Source organism: Phyllopteryx taeniolatus, chromosome 13 (assembly GCF_024500385.1).
Source record: "Phyllopteryx taeniolatus isolate TA_2022b chromosome 13, UOR_Ptae_1.2, whole genome shotgun sequence".
Lineage (NCBI taxonomy): Eukaryota > Metazoa > Chordata > Actinopteri > Syngnathiformes > Syngnathidae > Phyllopteryx > Phyllopteryx taeniolatus.
Window position 1 is genome coordinate 12,561,726 of NC_084514.1, and position 24,190 is coordinate 12,585,915.

The 24,190-nt window shown below is 43.7% G+C and overlaps 1 protein-coding gene across 5 annotated transcripts in view; it reads right to left on the reverse strand.

Moving 5' to 3' along the window:
- daam2 (dishevelled associated activator of morphogenesis 2) overlaps positions 1 to 17,368 on the reverse strand; it is a 100,714-nt gene extending 83,346 nt beyond the window's left edge. For 4 of the 5 annotated variants that reach the window (XM_061794138.1, XM_061794133.1, XM_061794134.1 and 1 more), the window contains exon 1: positions 17,209 to 17,368. The gene's annotated coding sequence lies outside the window, so the exon portion shown is untranslated. Of the gene's footprint in view, positions 1 to 16,006; positions 16,025 to 17,208 lie in introns of those variants that run through there. The other variant, XM_061794137.1, reaches the window with a different exon arrangement.
- Between the last annotated feature and the right edge of the window lie 6,822 nt (positions 17,369 to 24,190).

Sequence of the window (24,190 nt, forward strand, 5' to 3'; positions counted from 1 at the left end):
TGAGAGTTGGCATGATAATGATCACAAAAGCCTACATGGCTGCACTTTGTGATGGAGGCCTTGCGTTAACACATTTTTTATGGTTAAACACAATTCGGCAGCTATTTTCATATGTATGAGCAATCATTACCTCCAGGGTGAAAGGGGGGCGGGAGGGAGTTGCAAGTCAGTAACAGGAATAAAACCATCCACCAGCAGCAGTAGAAAAACTTCCCTCAAGGGCAGCAAGGCGGCTTACTAAGATTTAGCCTCGTGCTCTAGTTTCACTGCACACAATGCTTGAACAAGCAGACCAAGCTACGCTAGAGACATGCATGCAAGTGTGTATTAGAAGAACATTCATCCATTCATCCATTTTCTTCAGCTTATCCGAGGCCGGGTTGCGGGGGCAGTAGCTTTAGCAGGGAAGCCCAGACTTCCCTCTCCCCAGCCACTTCCTCTAGCCCTTCTGAGGGGATCCCGAGGCGTTCCCAGGCCAGCCGAGAGACTTAAGTCTCTCCAGCGTGTCCTGGGTCATCCCCGGGGTGTCCTCCCGGTGGGACGTGCACGGAACACCTCACCAGGGAGGCGTCCAGGAGGCATCCTGATCAGATGCCCGAGGCGCCTCATCTGGCTCCTCTCTGAGCCCCTCCCGCATGACTGAGCTTCTCACCCTCTCTATAAGGGAGAGCCCAGACACCTGCGGAGGAAACTAATTTTGGCCTCTTGAACCTGGGATCTTGTTCTTTCAGTCACAAACCACAGCTCGTGACCGTAGGTGAGGGTAGGAACGTAGATCGACCGGTAAATGAAGAGCTTCGCAATTCGGCTTTGCTCCTTCTTCACCACAACAGACCGATCCAAAGACCGCATCACTGCAGATGCTGCACCGATTTGCCTGTTGATCTGTCGTTCCATTCTTCCCTCACTCGTGAACAAGACACCCAAGATACTTTAACTCCTCCACTTGGGGAAGCATCTCATTCCCAACCCGGAGAGGGCACCCCACGCTTGTCCGACTGAGGACCATGGTCTCACATTTGGAGGTGCTGATTCTCACCCCAGTCACTTCACACTTGGCTGTGAACCGCTCCAGGGAGAGTTGGAGATCACGGCTTGATGAAGCCAACAGAAGCACATCATCTGCAAAATACGATGAGATGTAATACTAAGTCCATCAAACCAGAACCCCTCTACGCCTCAGCTGCGTCAAGATATTTTGTCCATAAAAGTTATGAACAGAGTCGGTGACAAAGGGCAGCCTTGGCCAACCTTCACTGGAAACGAGTCCGACTTACTGCCAGCAATGCGGACAAAACTCTGACACTGGTCGCACAGGGACCGAACAGCCCGTATCAGGTGGTTCAGTACCCCATACTCCCGAAGCAACCCCACACAGGACTCCCCGAGGGAACGCCTTCTCCAAGTCCACAAAGCACATGTAGACTGGTTGGAGACCTCCCATGCACCCTCGAGGACCCTGCTGAGGGTGTTGAGCTGGTCCACTGTTCCACGGCCAGGACGAAAACCACACTGCTCTTCCTGAATCCGAGATTCGACTTTCTCTATTGTTTATCCTTTTCAGGAGCTGACAGAGAATGATTCTCTCTTATTCAAACCCCAAGGCAAATTTAGAGTGTCCGATTAACTCAACAAGTTTTTGGAATAGTGTACACAGTCTATTAGAAAATGATTTTGAGGGAAATGGATTCTACTGAAACGGCAATGTACTGAACACTACCAGCAGATTTATGATCAGCGTCTGTTTTAATACTCTGAACTCTGTCAACATTGCATGTGTGCACACTTGTAAGCGTACACAAATGGAACACACCAGAACCTTTTCCTTCATTCTGTTCCATCAGCCAGAGCAAGAATTTGGCTGCAATGGCAGGAAGCAATGTCACACTCAGTGTAGTATGCTTGCATTGGTTTATTTGTATAATAATGTGAGTACAGTTGTTTACTTAAAGAGGACTGCAGCAAGGGGTGAGAGATTCAGAATGCATTCACTTTCCTGCTTTGCAACCCACTGCTCCCCAAACATCCCTGGGTTTATGCTCCATTGCCAAGGAAACCTGGCAGCAAAGCCAGGTCCAAAATGTCTGGTGCTAAAACAACCAACGTACAAAAATAAAAACAGTTAAGCACGATTGTTGGTTTTGGTGGAAAATGTTGTTTTGTTTTCTTTTGGGTTTTTTTTTTTTTACAGAAAATAATGTCTTTATGCTTTTATCTCATCTAGTTTTCCTTCTAATGCATATCGCTCACCATCAAGGAAGGCGCTTATTGGTGTTAAGGCAAATAGCTTGCCTTAATTGACTTAACAGGATGCACAACTCACTCCAATCAGTTGGAAAATCTAATTCTTTAATTCTCATTGACTAATAGGATTTGAATCCATGGATGGATTCCAAGTAGGCCTACATACGTCGATAGCCCTCCCTCTGGTTCTTGGTATCAATCGACCACTCTTTCCACTTACTAAAACTTAAAAAATTCCCTTCAATCTTCCTTCATTATTTAAGATAGAATCAAACTGGGTCTACAAGGGCGTGTTTTATCAGTTGATAAAACTGCATTAAATGTCTGCAGTGGAGGTGCAGCCCGTCTAATACGGCTGAGCCAACATCTCCGCTTGCATGACTTCAAATACACGTGGTCAAGGGCACAGATCCATTCCGGTCGCATCCCTGCCACTGCACTGACGCTCATCCGTTTCGGCTTTCTCCGACAATCCAAATATCTTTCAGTCTGCTCATACAACATGGCACCCACCGCTAATCCATGCAACTGCCACACAATGCAAGGTATTTGGTTGGGACAGGCTTTCAAAAAAATGTAGCCATCTCAATGGCTCCCAGATTGAGGAAACAATTTAGATTCAAATACTGTAAGGAAGGGGCAGATTTGCCAGTGTGTTGGAAGAGGGGACGATAGACCAAAATCAACCCAAATAAATCCACCTCAGACAGAAGGATTAGCACACAGTGCTGTGGCCCATGGGTTAGTCATCTCTATCATTGTATTGTTGGCAGAACGGACCTTTCGGCACACATGCAGAGCTTGTAGTTTTAGGCACACTGGCAGTAGGAAAATTCTAGATTAGGCATGACAACCACTGCCAGCATCACATTAGCAGAGAGGTGCTAATATACATGAAAGAAAAAAATACATAAAAAAATTCAATTTCAGTCAGTGGTGGTACCTGATACAAAATGGGGCAGTCGATCTTACAGACACTTTATGGACGGAGATACAGAAATGGACCAAAAATAGCCTGCATTCTCCATTTGCTACTGGTGTTTGTTTATCCACACGCTTCCTGAATGCCGATAGCAAATAGTTTCCTCGTTTATATGATTTGAAAAAAAAGTAATAAATCTAACTAACAGACTCCTTCATGACGCAAAGGAGAGGGTTCTGAGTAACTATGGAGAAATTGCCCAGGGTCACTTGATGTCCACATGCAAAATCTAACATGAGAGTGACGGTGTGTACATCTTGGGAGGATGACAATTGTTTTAACAGGCTTCCTTGCTCTGACTTTCCTCTTTCCCATCTGCAGATGCTTGCAAATGGAAACGTGACTTAAAATTTACATCAAAATCCTTTTACTTGAGGTTGATCGAAGAGGGACTGTGAGCTCAGTGCCAACGAGCAGTGAAAGGAAGGAACTGTTAGAGGCTTTATTGTGCATGGAAATAAGGGCAAAAGAAGGAATGGCAGTCAAGGGCTTCGGGACGTTGGAGAACCACAAACAGATGCTAAAACTGGTAAATGGGGCGTTATAAATGCTGTACAAATAAACACCTTGCCTTTCAACACACCATTTGAAGTGAGCCTGTTTGAGATCAATCTGCCTCTCCAAAGGGATAAAAGCAAAAGAACCCATTTTAGCGAGGCTCTCAAGAGACAGACTCCTATTCATAAGGCCTCTAAATGCTTTAGCTGTTTCCAACCATGCGGTCCTTCACTTGGGCAAAAACAGTTCTTGAAAGAAGAAAAAAAAAAAAAGATTCCTCGTACTACTAGTGATGAAGGATCCATGGCTCAGGTCCAGTATTCTCATCCATGTTCATCTGTTTTGTTACTCGATAGCCAAAAGACAGACCCGTTTATCATTATTTTTGGATCCCCACCTGCATTCACTCATCCATCTCATTGCTCAAACACAATGAGATGACAGTTAACGCAAATGACGCATTGGGTTTTGGGCGAGAGCCAGTAGAAGACAGAAACGGTGCCTCCCTGCCAGTGATGTTTACCCTATTTTAGAGCTTTAAACTGCAAAGTCCATCATTTTGTGATATTTATGAAATACTGTACATGAGAAGATAAGGATGCCATATTATATACACTCAAGCATTACAGCATTAACATTTCAAAACGGTTCACGGTTTTGTTTTGGCTTTAAACAAAGTGAAGCAAATAAAGCAGACTCATCTACATATTACATCTCATTGAGGTTATCCAACTTTGACCATGTGACCAATCGACCATAGTGTGTTGGTCAGTATACATGCAAAAAGACTGTACGTTGTGAACGGGTACAAAATAGCACTCACTATTTTATAGGAATCACATAGAAACAGCAAATTTGAGAAGGGAACCAAATCGACACAAATGACTAAATAATACATTGAACTGGAAGTTGGATTTGAACATCCAAATATAGCACCACACAAGCCTAATTTAATGAGGCAATTCAGAAAACAAGTCTCATTAACGAAGCTGCAAACCCATTTTACCTTTAGATTCAATGTTTAGCTTTGGAGCAAAGACTTGCTTTGCAGAGCTAGCCAAAGAAAACAGTGTGGCACATTCCCGAACGGTATGTCAGTAACAACTCTGTCTGCATATTAGTCCCCATCTGAAGTGATTCATTTGAGGGAAGTGTTACTTTTTTGTGCCAAGACCTTTTATCGCATTGATGAGACACCCAACTCATCTCCCTTTTCTAAAAAGATGAACTGCGTTTACCAGTCTCCAGAGTGGAAGGGAAAGGGGAGGAATTCTGCCACTTCTGCTACCACTAGGGGTTGCTAGGAGAAGAGTCCCAGAGCAGTGATGGGGCTCAGTCTCCGTGAGCCAAAGGGGCCTCCAGGGAAAAGACGGTCCAGAGAGCGGGGGACTCTCACGAATGTCAGAAAACTTTCCCACAATCAAACACACAAACGGATTCACGCAGGGCAACCAAAAGGGCCAAGGAAGGGATGTGTGGAATGAGGAATATCTGACTGTTACAATAACAGGGGCCAAACGTGTTCATGCTGCCATACTGCTTGTAATCATACTTGATATGCTACCACTGTTATGTATGTGCAAAAATTGCCATTTATAAGAGATAGTATGTACTACATTAGCATGACACAAAGATTACAAATTGGCGTAACTCCTTTGGGCTGGTACTTTGTTGACAACAAAGGGTCACAGTCACAATGCTCATTGGTAAATTGCTTCAGTAAATGAATTTTTGTCAAGGATTCCCGCATTGGGAACATTTCAGATTTGAGCCTTATTTATTGGATTGCAGCAGTAGCTCATCTGACTTGAGATGTGTCTGGCTGCAAAACAAATGAAAAATGGAAACTGCTTGTTGGAAAGATGTCAGTCTGCTTTCTGACTACTGTTGACATGCCCTTGAGCATGGCACCAGCCGCCCGCCCGCCCACCCACCTCAAGAGGTACAACACTGTTTCACATCTCTCCTTGCATACCTGCATGGGTGGGTGTGATTCAGTCCTGTGCGTGGTGTGCAACTCAAATGTACAGCAAAGTGCAAGTTGAATTTCAAGTATGATAAAAGTAAAAATGGAAAAATAAATAAATTGAAAAAAATAAAAATAAATACAAAAATAATAATAATAATCTGCAATTGGCTGGCAACCAGTTCAGGGTGTACCCCGCCTCCTGCCCGAAGATAGCTGGGATGGGCTCCGGCACTCCCGCGACCCTAGTGAGGATAAGCGGCTCAGAAAATGGATGGCTGGATGGATGGATAATGATAATAAAATAAAATCGAGGCTATATAAAGCACATGCCAAAAGAGGAAATGATTTGAGTTTGTCAATTATAAAAGAAGGGGAGGGGGGGGTAAATCTATGCTGCTGAACTAGATGGAACAGGACAACGACAAATAAATTACAGTCAAGAGGTCACTGATAAAACCTGGCATTTTGATTGTCCGTTTGTCTGCAATGTTGTGACGCCGTTCACGAGCACTTCAAATTTCGAATGACAGTCAAACAAGTTGCAGACAGTTGGCAACTCACGGAACAGATTTGCAGAACCCCACACATTGCACAAGAATTCAGTCGCAATCGGTGGCGTCAATGCGTGTGCGGTGGGCCTAAGGCAGTGGTGTCACACTCAAATTCACGGTGGGCCAAAATTGAAAATTGAGACAATGTCACGGGGCAAACTCAATATTTAATTAAAAATCACTGCGATGTTCATGTTTCCCTTCTCTGCGGAAATTTAGCGTTAAAGTTTATCATATGACAACAAACAAATTTTGCTTAAACACTGAATCTGGAATAAAAAAAACTAATATTCTAAACACGAGAAATCCAATTTGCGAGAAAAGACATCAGTGGTATTTGTTTGTTGTTTTGTATTTAAATAGATAACATGAATTCTTCTGTCCCTCTAGCTTCCATTTATCTATTTCCAACTACCTTTCTTTTTTATGCAAATCTTTTTTCAAAGGCCAACAACCAAAAAATAAGAATGCCGTTCAATAAAAAGCCAAACTTCACCCAAACTATTAGCAGTCCCTGCCTAGGAGTTGATAAAGGGCATTCAAAAAACATGACTTCAATTATGTTCTATTTTTTGCTACAGCCACGTTGCTCCGCACACGACAAACAGGTCTGTCTTTTACTTTAGTGAACAGATAATCTGCCTCCCACCTGTCTTGGACGTTAACCGTTTTCCATCTTTCATTTGGCCATTTTTGGGAAAGGGAAGTGTAAATTTGCCCGAGGAGACTCGTAGCGTAGTTGCTAATGACAGCAACAGAAAGGGAAGGGGCGCTCTCCGGTCTAGACTGATGGGCCAACACGCTAGCAAAGCATTCTGGGATTTGTAATATTCGTGGCGCATGTGCTATATACTGGGGCGCCAGCTCTAATACACAATTGATATGATGGTCTTGCGGGCCAAATAGAATGACATCGTGGGCCAAATTTGGTCCCCGGGTCTGAGTTTGACATATATGGCCTACGGGCTGACGGAGGGCAAATGCAAGATTGTCGCGCCTTGTCCATTTTGACTGCTGACCTTCAAAAGAGATTACATCAAAATTTGATATGCATGCCTGCCTTGTTTCCACTGGGTCAGCGAAAGTCTTCAGACTTCCTTTTATAGAAGAAACCCCCCGACCCCACCATCCTGGATATTATCAATAAGAAGCAGGAATGCAAAAAGACAAGAAATAAACATCCGAGCTGCTCTGTTATCTAAACCCAGCTGTGCGATTTAGAAAACAACCTTTCAGGATGATGTCATACAGGCACACAGCGTTACCGTTAATATAAGGTTCCTATAATGTGACATGCAGCAAACCCACTAAATGTGGACCTTGAGTACTAGGCAACTTAACCATCCATCCATCCATTTTCTGAGCCGCTTCTCCTCACCAGGGTCGCGGGCGTGCCGGAGCCTATCCCAGCTATCATCGGGCAGGAGGCGGGGTACACCCCGAACTGGTCGCCAGCCAATCGCAGGGCACATACAAACAAACAACCATTCGCACTCACATGCACACCTACGGGCAATTTAGAGTCGTCAATTCACCTACCATGCATGTATTTGGGATGTGGGAGGAAACCGGAGTGCCCGGAGAAAACCCCCGCAGGCACGGGGAGAACATGCAAACTCCACACAGGCGGGGCCGGGGATTGAACCCGGGTCCTCAGAACTGTGAGGCAGACGCTCTAACCAGTCGGCTACCGTGCCGCAACTTAACTATTAACTAAAATAGTTATCAGGCACCAAATGCCATGAATGCCAAATACATGCTCCCAAAAGTAGTTTGGTAACTTTCCAAGTGCAAACAAGAATGCGCTTCAATATTCCGGAAAGGTCCACCTCGACAGGGAAAACCAGGTAGTAATTTGATGAACATTTAAAATAGATAAATAAATAAATAAATAATAATTAAAAAAAACATTTGGAGGGAGGAGAAGAAACAAAACAAAAACAAAAATCAAGGTTTGTCCAATTTACTTCTAAATACAGACAAGAATCAAACAGGAACATTTAATTGCATAAACAAAATCTTATTGGTTTTGGGTGACCTGAAGATAAAATGTTATTTCTGATCTACAAAGTACTGAGGAGAACAAGTCCAACTCCTGGTCCAACAGTTCAGTGGCACACTGAATTTGAGATGCGTAGGTGAAGGGGAACCTGCTGACACTATGGGGTTGACGTTATGGAGTTTTTATAAACAATTCCATATGTGCTCCAGATCCCAAGTGAAAGAGTTGCTTTGTGCTCAACAAAGTATCAAGCGCACATGTCCCAAATGAAACCCCCCCCCGGTCACCCCCACCAACCAACCAGTCGCCTTGCTTCTACTGACAAAACCAATATGGTCCTTTCTCTGTAGCCCAGAGTATTATTAGCTCAGTATAGGGAGTCAGGAGGTCTACGATAGGATGCTCCTGTCTCAACCTTCATTCTGCAGCCTATCAATGAAATCGAATTGCCTGTAACTCCATGGAGACATAGGACCATAACAACAAGTAAGTTGTGAGGGCTGTGAAAATGTGTGGAAGTTGAAGCAAACCAAGGCTGGGAACAAGGAAGAAAAAGCAGGGTAGAGAGTGCAGTCACTTCAAGACATACAGTAAGACCCAGTGTTCACTCTGTATTAGAGGCCGTGTTTTTCTCTCTTTTCAATATGTAGTATTTATGTTTAATAGAGAGAACAGAGAGGTTTTGGTGTGTGTGGTTAACTTCATTTCCATGCCAGTTTTCTACAGTACATGGAAAGATGGTGCTGTCAGTCCTTCGTTTGCCATTCAAACAGACTAGTGTGGGCTTGACTGCCAAATACCATGTTTGATTGTCCTTTGGGGGAGGTATGAATGAACTCCATTAACTCTTACTGGCAAAAAGGAGATAAGTGAATGTGTGACAAGACCAGTAAAATTAACCCAACCTTGTGGAGTCTCCCTATCTGAATCATACTGTATTACAAACAAAGGATATTTTTTCAAAGCACATCAGAAAGAGCGTACAGTAGTCTGTACCTTGACAATTTCTGTCACGCAAAAACTGCACTAATATGTTATTTACAACCTCCAGACCCCTGAGTGAAATATCATCTGAAGGGCAAATAATTCTCCAAAACACTGACAGCAATCATTAGGTGTGCACATGCTCCCACTGTGTTTAGCTCTAATGACTGATGATCCAATTCTTAATGCAAAATGCAACTTCTACTGATGCCACCAACTCCCATGCTATGGAGTCAGAACAAAGACTGGTGAAACCAAGAACTAAATTTATGCTGTGAGCTACTGTTTCCAAAAACACAGTTGTGGCCTTAATTTGCAAAAGCCTAGAAAACAATAAAACAGGTCACAAGGTGTCTGGTCTATGATAAAATAGCTGTAATTGAAGAGGATTTTAATTGACAACAAAGTCTGGAAATCGTTTTACTCCATCAGGAATAAGAGGGATACTGAGAAGAAATCAGTGCAAGACTGAGGGGGCAAGAAAGAGTCTCCTATGTTTTGTAACACATCACAAATTGCAAATGTTGTTTTTTCCGTTCAACGATAGAGTGGGTCAAGACCAATATTAAAATTGAACTTCACAGCTGGTTAAGTCACATTCTCATCTGATGCTAAGAGGTTTTTGCCCTATCGGACATTTCTGCTATGCAGCACTTCCTCTCTAACTCAGGTGTGTCCTAGCAGAGAACAGCTTTACCACTGTCTACAAGTAATAGACCACAACCTGTTCCAGGCCCCCTTCACCTAGACCTGCAGACGGCTCACTCGTGCTAATAGTGCAGGACACACCTGGTCCATAACACTCACCGATTGCCCAACGGCCGTAACATTTCCCTTCCACATTATGACGACAGCCAACTTCGAGATATTGTATCATATGAATTGTTGAAAAAAAATCGCTGCGAGGAGCTTTTCCACTTCAAACATGTTGCTGGCAGCTTGGAGTTTTATCTTTGAAAGTGCAGGGCTTCCACTATTACATTAACTATAGTCATCGTCATGGTGATTTAGTTATTGAATCATTTATTTTTACTTGCTTCTATGTCAGCCGACAAATACGTTAAAGTGACTCACCCAAGTCTGTGGTGCCAGAAAGGTTGCAGGGCACCGCTGATCTATAGAACGACAGGCACATCTAATTTTTTATTGATAGACCATCAAACTAGTTCAGTCATAAGCGCAGTATTCCAATTAAAGAACTTGTATTGGATTTATTTCATAGAGAATTTTAAAAAAAAAAACATGCCCTCCTTCAAAGTGTAGTGTTAGACACAGAGGTGCCCACTGGCAACAACACATCCGCTGCATAAGGTACTGTAATGGTTAAAGCGAACTCTCTTTTTCAAATGCTAAGAAAATGGATGTTCATAATTTGGACACCCTTTATTTAAACCATGCAAAAAAACTCTTTGGACCCAGCCCCCTAAAAAAATAAATAAATAAAAAATTAAATAAAATAAAATCAGAATAGAGAATCGTTTGGAACCGGAATCGAAATGAGGAACCAGAATTGGTACCAGAGTCGCTCAAATTGTCTATGTCTATGGTCAGTAAACTTTGGCATGTCTGTGGCAAGCTCAATAATAAAAAGGGGCACGACATATGAAGGCAGGCAGTGGCAGATGTTCACCCTTATCCAAAAGCAAAAACTGATTCATCCAGGTTGGTCCACAAACAATTCAATGTTAGGCTAAGTGCTAAAAATAGATCAAAGAAAATATAATACAATGCATACTTTTTTTTATAACCAGTTAGGTTGAAACATGGCTTTTTAGTCAGTGAACTGCCTACCTATTCTCTACACGTAAAAATGAAAAACTTTCCATGGTTTTGTTAATCCACTAAATTGTAACCAAGACATTGATGTTTATAAACTGTATATATATATATATATATATATATATATATATTATGCCGCTTTATGTAAGCTTCTGTACATTGTGGTCCTCAGTGTAGAGTTTACTGCCTGACACCTTGAGGAGAATGTACAAGTTATGTTACAGTAGGACATAATTTAGGTACCGCTCTTCAGATGATATTGGGAAGCGCAAATGCACACGATGGGAATGCACTTCATGAGGCCCGAAATAAGGTTGCCTCGTTGTACGAAAATAAAGATGAAGACAATCCAGTTTGCTATTTTTTGCATGTACTGTACTCATAAGGTCCAGGTATTAGGGGTCAGGGTTGGACAGGAGGTCATGAACACCACCTATGACCGAGAAAGGGGCTTTAGGGGGCTTTGGGGAGGTGGGGGTCACTTTAAACAGACACAACATGCGGTGTCTGGAATAAGATTATGCCTTGACAGCTAATTACACCCAGACTTCTTTCTTAGCCCCTGTGACAGAAACTGCCGTAAGCATGAAAACAGCCTGCATGGCCAGCACAGAGAGGAAGAGCAGGCGCAAACAGTTATTAGCACGCGTTTATAGGCACATAATGTGACTAACAATGCAAGTGCATGACATGGGGATTCTTGATGAGCAGAATCTGTAGGAGACAAGGCACATTTGACCTTAAATTGCCACATGCAACCAGCAACTCATGATTTTAGTCAAGGCTTTGGCTAACCTAAATTGTGTGTTCACATATTTCAGCAAAATGCTTTCCCTGGACCACGATTAGATTACACCTTAACGGCCTAAGGGGTGGTCAAAAAACAAGCTTATCATTTAGCCTTAGTAGAAACAAGATAATAAACAGTACATTTTTGCTTTATTTCAACATGATCCAGGTTGTGCGTTTACATTGTTAAAAGGTGAGGATGGGGCTAGAAACTTTGCTCGGTTGATTGGTTGACAGTCATTTCCATGATAGCAGTGAACATCATAATAATAATAACTAGAGCGGCGAGCAGCTATTTAGGGCCCTCGCACCCCTGGCCACGTTGGGGTACTGGCACATTGCGGATCCAGTGAATAGAAATGTGCACCATCATTTTTATTGCATTTCACAATTATGTGCACCACAACACAACTGCGTGGCGAACAGCATGTCACCACAGCGACCACATTAGATGATATGAAAAGGTTTGAACTTTTCATCTTCAATACGTTTCGACGAAACACCCACAATTTGAAGTCAATCAGATAAAATGTCTAGGAGGAGTTCATTAAAATAGATCCGTTCTAAAAATAGGTCCGAATTTGACAGTAAAATAAAAAGGGTGGGATTCCTGTTGGGTTTAGGGTATCGCTTCAAGAAACTTTTTTTGTAGGTCTTGAGATGTTACGTATGCCTCCTACTTTTGGTAGACCTAGGTGAAACGTACAGGCAGGGCTGCTTCGTTGGAAATTAGTAGGGAGGGGTGCTACGTTTTTTGGGGGGTGCAGTTTCACACGCAATGAAAAGCTTTGAAGAACTTTTCATCTTCAATATGGTTAGATGAGACAGCCAAAGTTTAAAGTCGATCAGATCAAATCTGTAGGAGGAGTTTGTTTTGAGTAACTAAAGTGGGCTGCTCAGCGGGACCCTTGTTTATAGTAAACTGCTGTTTTGTCTTCCTTCCCTTTCAGGAGCACAGGACCGATTGATTGTATCTTCTGTGTCACATCACGAATTGAATGTGAAGGAAACATGACGTTTCCTGACCATTGCTCTTCTTTTGAGAGTAAACAACCACATGTCAAGCAAAGAACACTATATGCTGATTGTCCACCGCAGCTTTCTCATTCCTTTAAGAATCCTGGCCAGGTTATGCTGTGCTGTGCTGCACTGGCTTGATCCTACATGTAGCCCAAAACCATACAGTGGTAGTAGCATGCTTCGCACTGAATTGCATAAACATGATTCAAGAATGAGCCTGCACCACCCATCCCTGTCCTGTCCTGTGGCAGAGCAGCTTAGACTGGGCACACACCATTGTCAAGTGCAGTCTGCTTGATACCTGCTAACATATGCCACAAGCCGTCTGAGCAAGCTTCCGAGTCATCTTTCCACCCCCAGTAATGTGCCCACAACCCAATTCTCTACATGGTCCTCAGTCAGCAAGGGTACAGCCAGAAGCAGCACACGTCAGCCAAGGGGCTTTGTTACTCTTGGACCAGACCTATTTTTCTTTCTTTCCTCCCTCCCTCCCTCCCTCCCTCCCCCCCTTCGGAAACACACAGGTAGCTGGACGAGGATTGCGCTTGCTAATCAAAACACTGGACCTAAAAATACTCCTGCCAAACTCCTGCAACAGCTGCTCCAGATGATCTGGAGGTCAAACCCCTTTGTTTCGTTTTTATGATTTTACAGTTTTGAAGCTTCAAATGCTTCACATGGATTGCGGCTATGCTTAGGGATGTGAGGTGCTTCACATAAATAGGTACACATTGAAAGATTTAGTTAAGAGAACCTTGAACCTTTTCAGCAGCATACTATACGACTAAAATGAGATTGGTCAACGGACGCACGCAAAGATTTGTCTTATTTCTGACAAATGCCTTTAATGTTGCAGTGTTTCAAAAAAAAAAAAAAAGTACACACCAATAAAAGTCTAGAGAGGCTAAATTTTAGATTTAAAAATAATAATAATAATAATAAAAATCACAAGCAATTCCACTATAGGCAGGTCTATTCGGCAATTTAAAAAAAAAAAAAAAAAAAAAAAAAAAAGTTCTTGTGTTCACTGAAAAACTTTTTGGATGCGTTTTACGCATTATGCTGTGTAGCTCCAGCAATGACGAAAGCTTCCCAATAAATCTACCCATCATCGTCCACAATCCTGCGGTGTTCAGTGGCCTGCCTATTTAGAAGATTAATTAACAAAAAATAACAAAAATGTCATTTCTGTGACATGATCTATTCCAGCCTAACCAAACTTTAGAGGATCAACGGGTCTTACGTGACACTCACAAGCGAGGCAGTCACGATCCATAAGGTGGAATGCGGCAGATGCTGACTGCAAAGCTGTGTGGCGGAGGAGGAAGAGGAGGATGAGTAGGGGATAACTGTGCGCTTGGCATGGTGCGCCGCTTGTAAGCCCGGTCATTTGAGCAAGAGGACACATTGGCGCATCGCTGCCAGATGTGCAGTGAGATTAAATGGCTCTTGATACCTCCCCATCCTTTTCCTCATCCTCTTTGATTTGCAGATTGAGCTTTAAGAGCTATGGAGGCCTGCAACTAGGTAAACATCCACTGTATATATCCTGAATGCAGTATATGAATTTTTGAACCATGGAAAGAAACTAACGGGCTCTGACTGAAACACATTTGCGAGAGGTGTCTGGATCCACTCCTGATATTCAGTGGCGAAATAACGAGACAACCGGTTTACATTAACTCGCCACAACATTAGGGGTATCTCCACGATCAAACAAATTCAAAACCGAAGCCTTTACAAAGATAGTAAGTACTACTACTCAGCCTTGATTGACACTCACTAAGGTACTAAGTCCAAACCATGTCTATATGTTGTAGGTCACAGACAGCGCAGCGGTTAATTCGCTGAACTTCTGTGCAGGCAGCGCAGTGATGGTGTGAACGTGAGTACAAATAGTTCTGTCGCTTCTCCATACAGTAGCCTACGTGGCTCGTGGTCGATCGACCTTTTTGCCCGAAGTCAGCTCGGATAGGATCAGCTTCCCACCACCCTGAACAGAATAAGCAGTATAGAAAATGGATGGCTAGTTTACCGGTTGAAGTTTCCTGGAGTGGAGCTGCCCTACAACATCATGATCAAAGCATTCAAATATCCCACACCCCAAGAACCTCTCAGTATGATGCACAACCGAAATAAACATTTATAAATGCCTCTCCGATGGTGCCAATCACACTTTAACATTATCTGCTCAAATCTAATTTGGATGTTGAACGTTCTAATGTTATGGCGAGTTAGAGTATTATATTACACTGACACTGACTGAAATTCTATCAGAAGATTTTGGAGGAGAACTTTATCTAGACATCACTTTTCTACAGCACTTATCCTCACTTGGGTCACAGGTGACCTGGATCCTATCCCAGCCGACTTTGGGCGAGGGGCAGGGTGCATTATGGGCCGGCAGCCAGCCAATTGTAGGCCACATGTAACAAACAACCGCTCACATTCACATGTATGGACCATTTAGAGTCTTCAGTTAACCTAAGAAGCATCTTTTTGGAAGTGGGAGAAAGCCAGAGAAAAGCCATGCAAGCACAGCAAACTCCCCACAGCTTCGAAGGTCAGAGCCAAGATTGGAACCGCGGACCTCAGAACTGTGACACACACGCATGCTCACTACTCAGACACCATGCTGCCCAGGATCATTTTACCTCACAGGGCAGGCGACCGAGGCAATCGCCAGAAGATCTCGAACTGAAGGCGGCCCCAAAAGACAGCTGACGTTAGCCCGCATCAATGACAAAGCACTGCAAGGACAACATGTCGCTTTTGGGAATCCCCCACACAAGGCCTCTTACTGTTGCCGGCTGCTGGCTAGTAGGGGGCCTCAAGAAACGGCAGCTATTGGTCCATACCGACGACGACGACAACCAAACACTGCCATGACGTGTAAAGGATTCGGAAAGCTACCTCACAGGGCCGCTGACTAACAGGCTTATTGGAATACACCTGCAGCGCGACAGAAGAAAGCAAACATCACTCGGGGCATGTAAAACGAAAAACAAAAGAAATGTGATAGTGGTAAGTGGGAATGGGTATCAAACCTGACATAAGCAGTGATGCCTGTTTTTCCCCATCCCAGAAAAATGTATTGCACATTATTAGCTAACATTAAACAGCAGAGCAACTCATAAGCTCATTGAGACATAACAATATGTACTGTATTGCCAAAAGTATTCACTCACCTGCCTTGAGTCAAAATATTCATTTAAGTGACATCCCATTCTTAATTCATAGGGTTTGATTTGCCACCGGTCCACCCTCTGCAGTTATAACATCTTAAACTCTTCTGGAAAGGTTTTCCACAAGGTTTAGGAGTGCGTGCATGGTAATTTATGAGCATTTCTCCAAAATCCCATTTGTGAGGCTACACACTGATGTTGGACGAGAAGGCCTTGCTCCCTGTGTTCCATAGGGTTGCGGTCAGGATTGTGCAGGCTCGTCAAGTTCATCACATTAAACTCTCTCGTCAATGTCCCCATGACCCTTGATTAGTGCACTGATGCACACTCACGTGGGACCGGGAAGGGGTCCATCCCACCAAGCTGAAAATGTCCAAAATATTAGCTCCTGAGCTCCAGTGAAAGGAACTCTGAATGCTTCCTAACAAGAGATTTTGGACAGTCAAACAGTTCCTGGGGTTCGTAGTTGTTGTTGTTTGCTATTTTATGTCAATTATTTAAGAAAAGATATCTTTTGCTTATCCCCAGAGGAGAGTCGAGAGACGCACCTGCTCAGCACAACAGCATCAATTGCTTGTGTTCAAATAGGCACAGTTCATTCTTTACACGTTAGTGGGAAATGGCCCTCTAAAGAAGCGATATGCCGGGACGTGATTCCCCTCAAGATCAAACACAACTTTACGTAACCTTCATTGGCTGTCTGACACGGACGATTGTTAAAATCAGGAGGTAGAGCGCCCTCAATGGGTACTCGAGGGAAATCACCGTCAATTGTGACGAGTAGTCTGCAATACAAATACTACGTGCATACATGTCAAGGCAGCTCGTTGGCATTTTATCACGCATAGGAGGAAACTAGAACGTTACGGCGACTAATGAAAAGCATACAATCAAATGTTAAAACAAGCTAATGCTACAGACGGCCGGTGTTCGTCGCTAGCCGTTGGCATCGTTTTCCACATCACAGCTCCAAAGAGATGTCGCGTGAGCATCCATAACGCTGCCGTTTTCATTTTTCAGAAAATCGGATTTGAAAACGCAAAACCGCTGCGGAGCGCAATCAAAGCCCCCGGACGACGAGTGCCGGCTCCGCGCCGACCGGGTGATGAGGGCACAGCCGGGCTTGAGAGAACCATCACAACCCGACCACCTCACGCTGGTTCACCAGGTCAAATGGGCGAGTTCGTGTCTCGAAATGTGCTTACCGCCTCGGTCCTTTACGGAGAAACCAGGTTCGGATGGGCAACAATGTCGCTCACAATAATCCCTTGACGTTGTCAGCGGAGCAGATGAGAGCGGCGGCGATGTGCTGCCCGCTCAGCCGAATGAATGCTAGCGAAGTGCCCAGCGACCGTCAAGTGGGGCGTAAGAGCAGCGCCACGCCTCCTCTCTTAAAGCGACCACGCTCTCTGTCGACAGATGGACGTCCTGTTATTTCGATCGCAATCGAACATTTATTGATACGGTTTACATTTGGCCGCATTGTAATGGTGTGTGGCGTCAGTGAGACGCCTTCAAAATAGCCGCACTTTCACTTGGATTCTTGCAGACGTTATTTTTGTCTGTTTAGGGTGACAGTATTGTCTGATCACAATTCTTTGTGACGACTTTGTTTATGTCTGTCAGACACACACACACACACGCGGACAAGGTAGCTGGATGGCCACTCTCGTGCGACAACAGTCAGTCAATTAACAGAGAACCCAGAGAACAGAGACATCAAAACATCAAAAGACAGTCGCTGAGCAATAAAAGGTTACTACCACTGTGACCACTTGATGTTGCCGTGATAGTAGATGGATGGATGGATAGTAGCAGGATATCCGGTATAAAATGCTGTAGCTCATTTCTTTTTTTCTTTTTTGGCTTGCTTTGGTATTGTAATGCAATTTCTAGTATCTATTCTTCCACTTTTATTGATGTAACATCATCATTTCCAAAGCATTCAAATTCAGAACAAAATATGTAGCTAAATTGATTCTGCAATGGAAAATAATGTGTCATCCCTTCAAAGCCCTGAATATGCTATCATTTAGACGGGCAGAGGTAGGGGACATGAGAAGACGGATGAAGCGAAAAAAAGAAGATCTAATATTATCTGTGCAGGTTTTTATTTCTCTAGAAAACCAAATTGTGGTCTATTTAAATAATGTGATATTCGCTAACTTAAAAAAGGCTACATTTAATAAGAGGGTAATGATCCCAATAATACATTATTCGAGTACACACTTTTCTCAATGTTAACAATAGCACAGTGCTGTCACTGCATTAATCCAAGACATCGATGTTGCCGTGGTAGCAAGAAGCATGATGATCCAAAGATTTGACAATTAAATGAATGTTCTTTTCTAACCCAATAGTACCATTAAACCAAATGCTAAAGTCGTTTTTCTTAAGACTCCACCGTGATGTACAGCAGTTTAGCGCCTTTGATCATTTGATCCTTTTTCTGTTGAGTAGCTTCAGCGTCGTTAAGCTGCATGTCATGTCAAATACTTGCATGTTACTCTAGCTGGGCTTTGAGACGATATGGTGTGATATACAGTATTACCCTATGTAGTCGTAGTCCCCTGTTCATTTCTTTCTTTGGCATTTTGGTTCTGCCGTTTTTTAAGAGATTTTCCATTTCTTGGAAACACCCCATTATGTTACACGTTGCACATTTACGCCTAAAAAAAGTCAAAAGAAGTTTGCAGAGCATAGTCTCGTGTCTGTAAGCATTTAATCCTCTGAAATATGAAGAAACCAAGCGATTGACTATGTTTTGATCTCCACATAGCCCATAATCCTTCATTAATTGCACATTCTGGGGAACCACTTTGACCTGTGGCTCAAATCTAATTGAATGTGTCTGAGAAAGATCCATGTCCAGCTGTGCTATTTTGGTGCATGAGATCATTTGCCAGCATGAAGCAGTTGCAAGAAATTAGTGCAAATTGATGGCGCCTAAAATCATTGGATTTGTCGCCATGAAATAAAGGATCAGTCACATTATTAGGACAACTTGGGTGGCTTTATTGCTGTCCCAGTATTGTGTTGTGATTGTATTGTTCCTCAACTCTCGCATGCCTGTGGCGATTGGACATTTTAATAGACGGCATTAGTTTTGTTTCTGTTTATAGGTGAATGTAAGGATGACTTCATGTTTTAGTTTAACAAGAAGCAACATTATTGGTAGTAATAATCTCTCGAGGCCAAAGGGATAGCCAATAACCAATTCCTTCCATGCTGTTAAATTTACTCAAGATACACTTTGGTTAAGACGGAGTGAAAAGCTCACAAAGTCTGATGACATGGCCTGAAGACAAATGATAGAGCTATAGAGGCATCATGAGGAACATTGTTGGATTGAGTTGGCTCCTTGGATTTAGAGTAGGCAGAATATTTGACTACATTTCACCAACTGTGTTCCTCCAGTTAAGTCTTCCAACTTTCATGACGGACCATTAAAATAATGAATCTGGCCTCAAAAGCCACGCAGACATGGGATATGATCTTTTTGATATTGTCATGATATATAGTTTTGCTGACATTTTCCAAATGACTGGGGCTTAATTCAAAACGCTGGGAAGCTATCTAGGCGGCACGGTTAGAGCGTCAGCCTCACAGTTCTGAGGACCCGGGTTCAATCCCCGGCCCCGCCTGTGTGGAGTTTGCATGTTCTCCCCGTGCCTGCGTGGCTTTTCTCCGGCCACTCCGGTTTCTTCCCACATCCCAAAAACATGCATTGATTGGAGACTCTAGATTGCCCGTAGGTGTGAACGTGAGTGCGGATGGTTGTTTCTTTGTTCCTATGTGCCCTGCGATTGGCTGGCAACCCGTTCAGGGTGTGCCCCGCCGCCTGCCCGATGACAGCTGGGATAGGCTCCAGCACGCCCGCGACCGCGGCTCAGAAAATGGATGGATGGATGGATGGGAATGATCTACTTCAATATTATGACAATACAACGATACTGCAAGAAGGAATGAAGAACAGGACTAACAGAATCAATTGCTCATACTTACAGCGAGTAAGCTATGTATGTTTACTGCAAAACATTTGATGAATGAATGAATTAGTTCTTACTCACATTCTATTCCAAACCTATATGGATTTGGTATTTGGTTGTGCTATGAGGCTATGATGGGAGTGGGACAAGACAGATTTATCGGCCTTGACTTGGCCAGTTTTGCTGTGGTATTGCTTAAGTCAAAGGATGATTGTTGTAACTGAAGTGTCCTGAAATGTGTGTGTCCTGGCTAAATACCCAAATCCAGGCATTCAAGAAATGTTGGGGTATAATTCTCCCCAGCACTGTATTGCTTTGTGGTCTGAGTTTGGAAATGTGGGGAAAATTCTTGGGTAGCGATGGGATAACTTTGTGACAAACAATGTCTTGCAGGAGGAGACCCAAATGGGACATGTAACACGTAGGATTTGTGAATGCCCACAAAAACACTCCGGTAATGTGGCACGCTTCCCCAAGCGTCAACTGACAGATTGCCACGATGTGGCACCTTCCATCCATCGGTTTTCTGAACCGCATATCCCAGCTGACTTTGGGGGAGAGGCGGGGGTACACCCTAAACTGGTCGCCAGCCAATCGCAGCATGCAACAGCCGGCTGAAACAAATGGAAAGATGAATGATATTGCTGGTTGGAGCACTGCACATCGGTCTGGGCAGTCGCTTGGGTGTATTGCCTGGCATTCAGGTGCCTGGACATATTGCTGTGTGAGGCACAAAAACAATTTAAGACTTGCTCGAAAATTACAGTACTGGTGTCATTCTGTCTGTAATCGTATACAGTATGTCTGGTTTTGAGAGCAACGATTCTGGTGTTGAAAGACAGTGAACTGATGGCTTGGCCTGTCAAAGCCAAGATGACATTTTCCAGTAAAGGCCAATCATTTTACCCTTGGGAGGAAACCAAGGAAAAGGAAGTATTAATCCCTTTCATTTAGTCAAAGCAGGTGGAGGTCAAATCTATAATCCAGAGCAGATATTATAGAGAACTTGGATTTTGTCAGAAAATGGCACCAACATTCTTCTCATTGGATTAACTTGGCAAAACACTGTGCCATGAGTTTTTACTTTGTGTAAATGAGAAAGATTAGAGTTTTCTTGACTTCCCCATTGTTTGGAACAGACTTAAGTGACATATTATACTACTAGGTGAAACCGCTATGTCACTGTGAGCAGTGTCCTCAGTGACACTACCATGAATTAAGTGGTTTTCCACTGAAGTCAGTAATCAGGGAAATCTGTCCGAGCTTTAGTGTCACTCCAGGTTTACACTGGCCTCAAAGGAACTAGCGAGGAATGGAACCAAGCAAAACCACCACAGAAGTACAGTTTTGAACACATAACTGCTGGACCTCTCTTGGATTGGCAAGCTCCTGGGGCTGTTGGTGTGTCATGACTACAGTCTGAAGTCATTTAAATCATTTGCGATTGGATCATGTTTTCACTCAGTCTGCACAAGAAGCCAAGAATAACATTTAGTTTGTTGCGTCTATTAGACAGGCGCCAGGTATTTGAAGATGTGCCTTGAATTGATAGGGTTAAACATGTGAAAAGTTCTTGTCAACACCCTTTATAATCTCAGGGGTGTCTGGGAGAACAGCAGGATTTCTAACTGGTTTCACAGACACGTGCATGTGTCCGTGCAGTATGAAGGCCCACACACGTGCACAAGTACTGTGTGTACAGTCAATAAGCTCAAATGTGTAGTGATGCAGAAAGGATCTCGGCACAGAATGCACAAATGTCAATTAACTTTCAGTGAGGTGACATTGGAATGATGAAAGCTGAACACAAACAGTGTTTTAAAAGATGAGAAAATTAATTATCTTCTGTGTTCCTTGAGTGCCATGTCCGTCCAACTAATTAGGTTTTTATGTATGCAGTGGTGACAGTTTTGATGTTATCCCTAAAGTTTAAACTGTACAACTGTGACAGTTAGAGCATCACCTGAAATATTGATTTAGAGATGACCCTGACCAAAAACCTAAACCACTAAAATTCAATACAGTCTAACTCAGGTGTGTCCAACTCATTTTTGTCGCAGGCCACATTGTAGTCACGGTCTCCCTCAGAGGGCCGTTGACTGTGAAACCATATAAATGTTTAGTCGCCTCATAATATTATTACACTCACACAACAAATTGATTGATACCTAGTTTTGAAATCAGAAGTCAAGGATAATAAATCGTTTGTTCAAGTTACTGTAAACAGAAAATGCTTGCAATGTCGCAACGATTCTATTTATTGTTATTATTTTAGGAGAATTTGAGCAAGAATCATGGAAGTTGACACAGATGACTTGCTTTCGCGGGCCACATCAAATGACTTGGCGGGCCAGATTTGGCCCTAGGGCCTTGAGTTTGACACCCCAGAATCAGAATCATCTTTATTTGCCAAGTATGTCCAAAAACACACAAGGAATTTGTCTCCGGTAGTTGAAGTCGCTCTACTACGACAACAGACGGTCAATTGACAGAGAACACTTTGGAGACACAAAGAGATTGAGAAAAACAGTCACTGAGCAATAAAGGGTTGCTAGTTATCTGGTAATGCCGGTACAATATTTATATATATTTTTTGTTTTCTTTTTTTTGACAATTGTGCAAAAAAGATGTAGAGTCCTCTAGCACTTAGAGCAGTTCAAATGACTAATCTCCCAATGACCATTGTGCAAAGGACACCGAGACTTCAAGGAGTGCATGCAGTTTAAAGTGACGAGTAGCGCGATAATCTGGGACAACGTTGATTGTGCAAATGTTGCAGATACTCCTCAGTCAGTGTGCAAATGGGGCAGATGCTACTTTGGCATGAGTGGCCAGTATTGGTCAACAACAGATATGCAAATAGCGCAGCGTGGCGAGACTACAACAGTGAGTGCACGAGTAGTACATAATTGGGCCGACAGAAATGTGACGACAAACTCAGACAAAAGAAATTGGCAGCATGTTGCAATGGAATTGTAACTTAGCTGTTTAAGAAGTTGATTGCAAGTGGGAAGAAGCTGTTGGAATGTCTGCTAGTTCTAGTTTGCATTGATCGGTAGCGCCTACCTGAGGGAAGGAGCCGGAAGAGCCGGTGACCGGGATGTGGAGGGTCCAAGAGCATTTTGCACGCTCTTGTCTTAGTTCTGGCAGCGTGCAAGTCCTCAAGGGTGGGTACGGGTGTACCGACAATCCTTTCAGCAGTTTTGATTGTCCGTTGCAGTCGTCCTTTTTTTGTTGCAGCACCAAACCAGACTGTGATGCAAGAACACAGGACTGATTCGATGACCGCTGTGTAGAACTGCCTCAGCAGCTCCCGTAGCAGGCCGTGCTTTCTCCGAAGCCGGAGAAAGGAAATACATCCTCTGCTGGGCCTTTTAGAGGACGGAGTTGATGTTGATCCTGAGAGACTGTAATTCCCAGGAACTTGAAGGTCTCGACGGTTGACACAAGGCAGCTGGACAGTGTGAGGGGAAGCTGTAGCAAAGGATGCCTCCTGAAGTCCACGATCGTCTCTACAGTCTTGAGCGTGTTCAGCTCCAGGTTGTGTCGGCCACACCAAAGCTCCAGCCGCTCCACTTCCTGTCGGTATGCAGATTCGTCACCGTCCTTGATGAGGCCGATGACAGTGGTGTCACCTGCAAACTTCAGGAGTTTGACAGCCTGGTGCGTTGAGGTGCAGTCGTTCATGTAGAGAGAGAAGAGAGAGAAGAGCAGCGGAGAAAGGACAAAACCTTGGGGTTGATGCTGATGCTGCGTGTGGATGAAAGTGCTCCCTCCCAGCCTCCCAGCCTCACCTGCTGCCCATCAGGAAGCTGTAAATCCACTGGCAGATGGCAGGCGAGCCATCAGCCATCTGAGCTGGAGAATCTTGGAGGAAAGAAGTTCAGGTCCCTGCACTGTCGAGGTGATCTAGGATGAAGTGCAGTCCCATGTTGACTGCATCATCCGCAGACCTGTTTGCTCGGTAGGCAAATTGCAGGGGATCCAGCAGGGGACCTGTGACGCTCTTGAGGTGGTCCAGCACGAGACGTTCAAAGGACTTCATGACCACAGATGTCAGGGTGACAGGCCTGTAGTCATTCAGACCTGAGATTGTTGTTTTCTTGGGGACTGGGATGATGGTGGAGCGTTTGAAACAGGATGGTACTTCGCACAGTTCCAGAGATATATTGAAGATCTGTGTGAAGACTGGAGCGAG